We start from the raw sequence: 6,998 nt of genomic DNA on the forward strand, positions 1-6,998 counted from the left end.
TCTTCTGCTGTGTCTGAAGACAGTGACAGTGTACTTATATACATAAAATAAACAATAAAAAGAAAGTATTAAAGTTATGTCCCCTCGAAATGAAAAACTGTGTTGCACTTATGACCGGTCTGATTTCACAGACTCTTATGCTTTTCAAGCTCCTATCACCCCATTTGCTTCTTCATTCTCAACAAGTCTCCAGCCTCACCTCCTCAAATCCCTTCCATGTCTCCTCCCTTTTTCTTTCTTTCACTTGGGCAACATCCTCATCAGAGCCAATGTAGAAGCTACTCCTATCCCTCGAGTACAGTTCTCAGAGACAATGGCAGCAGGAATCTTTTCAAACTGCCTAAGTCCCATCTCATACATACAGAGCAATGGGATGCAAAACCGGAAACCTAGGACCACATTTACAGCAAAACTAGCTGAGTTTTCCTCTAAACCTAGCCATACATGAAGACGGTGAGGGGAACTGCAGGGTCCTACCAGCCGTGAACACAAAACCCCAAATACAAAGGACGGTGGGCTGGATTAAAAGCAGCAACTAACCCTAGAAATGCTATGTTGCGTGGTTTTTGTTTTGTGTTTCTCTTTTGCTTTTTTGAGATACCAGAATTCACCGGCCAAGTCTTGCAGTTTGATTCTGGGAAGAATAAAGGTGGTTACTCTGGGAAAAGCCAGTCTCCGGGAAAATCAGGATATATTTTTTAATGCCTTGAACACCAAGGCACGGGGTCTATCTCTCACTCCTGAACTTTGTACAGATGCAGGGCTTGCCTGCTGACCACCGACCTCTGTGTGGCTCTCGTTGCTGGGTTTAACCTCTTCACCATTCTCTGGCACCAGTTTTGGCACAGAGCTCTGCCGCCACTGTTCCCTGACTTGAGTGGAGAGAGAATTTCCCCTTTTTAGGTCACAAACTCGGAGCCTTCACACATCACAGCCTCTCTCCACGGTGTCAATTTTAAACACCCACATTAATAACATTCGTGGAACACTGGCAAGTACAGTGATCTTGACTCTCTCCTGCTATACACAGGCGTCTCGCCGGATTAAAACACAGGGGCAAATGTGCCTCTTCAGGCTAGGAGTATCAAAATGCTGCCTTTGAACACAGATGAGTTACCCAAGGGCTCAGAGTCCCAGTGGACTGTCAGAGACCTACAGAAGACACCAATGACAAGCTTTTACCCAGCTTTCAGCTCTACTGCCGTGAGCCACACACTTGAACAGCCATGTCTACAGGCTTGTTTTTGTGCTTTATTCTGAACTCACTCAACACCCTTTCCACCGCTTATTGGTTGAGTAGCTTTGGACAGTGACATATACCCATCTCTGGATACTACTACTATTGTACCAGGACTAGATTCTGGCTCAAAATGGCTCAATCAGATATTCTCTCTGTATAGCTGATGGGATCCCTGAAAGACAACTAAAGAGTCCCCTAGTAATAAAGGGTAAATATCAGAGAAGGAGAACCTCCCCTTATACTTACTGAAATTAAGGAGGGCCGAACTAAGAGCCCCGCTGAGACTGGTCTCCCTCAGAGCTAAAGGAAGCCGTCACTAGTGGGGAGGCCGATATGAAAACTGCTGCAGGTACAACACATTCTCTTGACCTTATCCCAGACCCCCCTCAGTGCCTGCACAGCACAGGCCTCTGTCGGCTTTTCCTCCCTCTTCCAGTCCCTTCCCCTTAAGCCTTTACCTAAAGCGCTGCTCAGTCCTGCTCTTTCCATGTTCGTCCCACTCTCCCAAGAAAGCTGTCTCCTGAGAACTGGGACCAGACTGTCCAGCTTGGTCTGTTCCTCACGGAGTCCACCGTCTCCCATGGACTTCTCACTTCTACCCTCTTAACTCTCCCTCCCTACTGGGTATCTCTGCTTAATGACTGCAGCAGACTAATCTAGTCAAAAGTAAACTCCCCATCTTTCCCCCTAAGCCAGTCCCTGTGTTTTGCCTTTCCATGTCTACTTAAAGACTCATTCTTACAGTCACACAGCCTGGGACCATCATAACTCTGTACCTCATGGTGATGTTCACCTTTGTATCTGCCTCATCCATTAGAACAGGAGATCTGTGTGGGTGGAGCTTATGCCTGTGTGGCACACAACCACAGCATTTCTAGTTAAGAATATCAAAGACTGGCACCCTTGAGTGTACTAAGTGGAAAGAAGGGATAGATGTCTGGCTACTGTTCATTCTTTGCTTAATTTCTCTTTTTCACATGCAACCAGTTTCTAAACCTCCTGGACGAAGGCCCCCACCACACCCCTTCCATCGTCTCCTTTCTGTTCTTCTTCAGTTAGGCAAGATCCCCATCAGGGCCAACGCAGAAGCTACTTCTGTCCAGCAAGTAGAATTCTTGGACAATGGCAGCAGGGATCTTTTCAAATTGCCTAAGTCCGGTCTGATACTTGCAGAGCAAAGGGATGCAAAACCGGAAACCCAGGACCACATTTACAGCAAAACTACCCGAGAAGTTTTCCTCTAAACCTAGTTTTACATGAAGGAGGTAAGAGAAGCCAACAGGGCTCTTGCCAGACCTGAGCAAAGAATCCCAAATACACAAAGGACAGTGGGCTGACTTGAAAGCAAACAGCAACTAAACCTAGAAATACTATTATTCTTTTGACCAGGTCTTAGGTAGCACAGGCTGTTCTTGAAACCTATGTAAAAGGAGAGGAGGATCTTGAACTTCGGATTCTCCTGACTCGGGTGTTAATCCTTTTACCTGCCACTCCTAGCTTAGGCGTCATTGGCCAGGTGCTGGGGATTAAAGCAAGGGCTCCATGTGTGCTAGGAAATACTCTTCCAGCTGAGCCACGCCTGTCTGAGTTCAGCCCTCTGTGCAAAGGGTAGGTGCTGGTATTCCATGATAGTTCATAGGTGATGAAATCTGGGTAAGGAATTTCAGTCTCACTGCCCTTATGGTTTGGGGAACATGGTTTAAAAAAAAAAAAAAAAAAAACAGTACATAGACACACACACACACCTTTGAGTAACTGAAGTGATTTTTGCCTAATTCCAGCTTTGACCTGATAATTTTGACCTGTAAGTGATATTGAGTTAAACTCAGAACTGCAGCCTGTGGAGACCAGATGGCAGCTCATGGAGTTGGCAGCCACAGTATCAACAAAAGGTCTGAAAAGCTACTAATAAAGGTTGACAGAAATGTATTTCCAGCTACCTCAAGGCCGACAGCAAGATGAATTTTAAAATAATAGTTCCCCTCTGTCTTAGGGGCTCTCAAGTGATTATTCTGCACAACCAACAACTCTTGGAAAGGCCAGAACCTCAGAACCCATGAGAAATTACTGTAGTGATCTACTGCCCCAATCTCTCATTTTATAAACGGAGGGGACCACAGTCCAGATTCAGGGATTTGTGTTCTACCCAAAGTAACCAGTAATATATTAGAAAGGATTGAAAAAAGGCAGCTCATTTGGATTAAGAGGCTATGTGGGAGGAGGGAAGCACAGATGTGCTTTGAATTTCACTTTATAAGGAGAAAATTGTGAAACCCTCTAACCCCAGTAGCCAAACCAGGTTACCAGCATGCATACATACATCAAAGGAAGGAAGCCATGGTTCTGAGACTCACTTACCTAATGTCCTCTTAGTGTGGAGAGAAGTAGGGGGTAAGAGGCCTCTCTCTGAGGTCACATCGAAGCACTGTCCTCTGGCTGTGGTCTGCCTTCCTCAGGATCACATGGAATTGTTCTATAAATGTGCACTGGCTTAAGGTTGGGAACACTGGCTTGAGAGGCAGCGGTGTGTAAGCAATCTGACCCGGGCCAGAAGGCAGCTTTCCAGGAGGCTCTTGCAGCCCGGGAGAGGAGTGGAGAGTGAGAAGGATAATGAGGAGCAAGGAAGGAGCTTGCGGGTGCTGCTAGCTGCCTCCTCTCCGTTTCCCTCCAAGTTCACCTGGGATTGTTAACGTCTCCGGCCACAGACTGAAGTTGTGTCTACCTGGAATGGTACCACATTGAGGGAGAGACAGCTCCTTTGCAAAACAAAGCAACCTTTAAATACCATGCAAGGAAATGAGAAGTGTTTCTAGTAAATCAGACAGGTCCTTGTCTGCGTCTACTGACCTTACGGATATCATGTGGTCCTTACAAAAGCCAGTAGGCTTCCTTGGGAAAGGGATGAGGAGTGCACCAATTCCGAGCCAGCTGCCTACAATTCCATCACTCCTTAACAGAGTGACCAGGCAATGGCAAACTCAAAAAGGAGACGGAGATCTCACTGGGCCAACACTGAAAATTCTCCAGTTCGTAAGTGACACATGTAAGGAGAGGAAAGGTGTCTAGAACACTTGTCACTGGTGCAAAAGAAAGGAGGGCAGGGCTGTCCTTGATCTTAGGTGATTCTTCTGCCTCAGCTTCCCATGCCCAGACTTAAGAAGAAGAAGAATAGGAAGAAGAAGAGGAAGAAGGAGAAGGAGGAGAAGGAGAAGAAAGAATTTGTAGGCACAATAACATTACAAACTGGAGAGGCCAACTGTTTTTAGGCGGCTTCTCTGTGTGTGTGAACACGGGAAGTGGGTTGCAGTCTGGTCACAGAAGCAAGCAGGACAAATGAGGCTCAGCCTAGAACTGGGGTGACATCAAGGTAGAAGGGACCCAACCAGACAAGATGCCATTCCTGTCTTGACTTCCCCATGGTAATGGAGGTGAACTTAGAACTGTAAGTAAACCCTGTTTTCCCTAAACGGCTTTTTGTTAGTATGTCTTATCGCAAGAGGAATGAAACGAGAGCACAGACTTACATAAAGCTACTTTTTGGGCTGGAGAGATGGCTCAGTGGTTAAGAGCACTGACTGCTCTTCCAGAGGTCCTGAGTTCAAATCCCAGCAACCACATGGTGGCTCACAACCATCTGTAATGAGATATGATGCCCTCTTCTGGTGTGTCTGAAGACAGCTACAGTGTACTCATATATAATAATAAATAAAAACATCTTTAAAAAAAAAAGCTACTTTTCATGAAAGGCAGAACAGGAGAGGCACAGAAGACAACTGACTACTCTGGCTTTCTTGTTTTGAAAGAGAGAAAACCTTATAACATGCTGCAGTATTGACCTGCGTGGGAATTTGGCTGTTATCTCTGGACCTCCTGCTTTCTAGGGTCAGTTAAACAGCTTGCTTCCATCCTGCTGATGTGGTGCTTTAGCATGAGTAACTCCATTTTGTTCTGGTCTCGTAATCCTAGTGCGGGAGCTCAGTCCAAACCAATATCCTCCTATGCCTAGTTGGGCTGGAGGTCCACAGTGGCTTGCAGACCGTGGAGAAGCTGTCATACTCTTAAAGTCTAGATCCAGAGACTGGCATGGTGAGCCAAGCAATTGCAGGGAGTAGCTTCACAATCTGCAGCTCTGTTTAGCTCGGGCTGCCATACCCCTCTTCTAGCAATGCTTTGGGCAACATCAGACCCTCACTTGCATCGAGCTGTGCGCTGCTCCCACTCCAAGCAATGGAACACTTTTGAGGCCCCTGACAACAATCAATGACTTCCTTTTCCTAGACAATTTCTACTCAAATATATTGCTGGATATGTTGATGAGTAAGAGGGAGTAGATCTGGCTTCGAATGGTTTTGAGTCCCTGGGCAACGAGGCAAACTGCATCCTCTGAGCAAATCTTTGGGAGGAATCTTCTAGATACCACTGATGCTTATGCATAAATGGGAGTACATACAATTAATCAGATGCATCACAAGAAGCAGGTGTACAATAGAGAAAAGGTTATGTAACCCAGGGCTGGAGAAATGGCTCAGTGGTTAAGAGCACTGACTGCTTTTCCAGAGGTCCTGAGTTCAATTCCCAGCAACCACATGGTAGCTCACAGCCATCTGTAATGGGATCTGATGCCCTTTTCCGGGTGTCTGAAGACAGCAACAGTGTATCATATGCATAAATAAGTAAATCCTAAAAACAAAATAGTTTAATGTTATAACCCAAGCCTGTCCAAGAACTAAGCCTCTTAGCAACTGGCCCCTCCTTCTTTTGAATCTTATACAAGGAAGCTCCAAACATTAACCTGGGCTTCTATATCCTCTTGGGAAGCCTCTGCAAGGTTAGAGTGTGTTTCTGACCCGTAGTAACCCTTTGCTTTTGAACAGTTTCTTTGTTACTTTGCCTTTATTCCAATTCCAAGAACCTGGAAGCACATGGTCTAGACACTGACCAACAGTGACAGAACATGAATTATAAAGAAATTCATGGCCACCTTTTGTCCACCACAACTCCTAAATACTTACAGAAAACAAAAAAAAAAACAAAATAAAACACTTGTCCAAAGGGGTCCAGAATGTACTATGGTGACCAAAGGATCCTTTTGAGCTGTAGGTATTGGAGACTCAGCAAATGCAGAGAGGAGTGCTTGCCGAACTCACACTGTAGGCCTAAAAGTAGATCCGCAAAGGAACAAACTCATCTGTTTTCAATTCTTCCTGCCAGGCTTCCATCAACGGGGGAGACTGACTCTTAGCACTTAGACTAGAGATCTGTCAGCATTACACCCAGACAGTACCCCATCCAGATAGACAGACAGGCCAGGACTAACTTTTATCTCTTAGAGATCTTCTTAAGGTCCTTTTTATTTTAATGTTTTAAAGACAGAGTTTGGAGTTGGAGAGATGGCTTAGCAGTTAAGAGCACTGACTGCTCTTCCAGAGGTCCTGAGTTCAATTCCTAGCAACCACATAGTGGCTCATAACCATCTGTGAGGGAGATCTGATGTTCTCTTCTGATGTGTCTGAAGAGAGTGACAGTGTACTCACAAATATAAAATAAATTAATTAATTAAAATAAGACAAAGTTTGGTTGGAATTACTACTTTCTAATCATTTTTAAGAGAATCTAAAACTCTATCCCATAAAGGGATCAAACAATGAAAGCATTTGTTTAAACCAAATCAAACTGAACCAATCCAAGCAATCAAGCAAGCAAACAGACAAGACTTTCCTTATGTGGGCCTGGCTGGTCTAGAATTCCACCCACCTCT

General features: G+C 45.1%; 1 protein-coding gene across 3 annotated transcripts in view; it reads right to left on the bottom strand.

Annotated features, from left to right (window-relative positions):
* The window catches only part of TACC2 (transforming acidic coiled-coil containing protein 2), a 199,772-nt gene extending 196,108 nt beyond the window's left edge, over window positions 1-3,664 (bottom strand). The window contains exon 1 of one of the 3 annotated variants that reach the window (XM_080911974.1): window positions 3,599-3,664. The gene's annotated coding sequence lies outside the window, so the exon portion shown is untranslated. The remainder of the gene's footprint in view (window positions 1-3,598) is intronic. The other 2 variants (XM_080911977.1, XM_080911975.1) reach the window with 2 other exon arrangements.
* Window positions 3,665-6,998: the final 3,334 nt, after the last annotated feature.

Source organism: Micromys minutus (genome assembly GCF_963924665.1).
Source record: "Micromys minutus genome assembly, chromosome: 2".
In the NCBI taxonomy this organism is placed as follows: domain Eukaryota; kingdom Metazoa; phylum Chordata; class Mammalia; order Rodentia; family Muridae; genus Micromys; species Micromys minutus.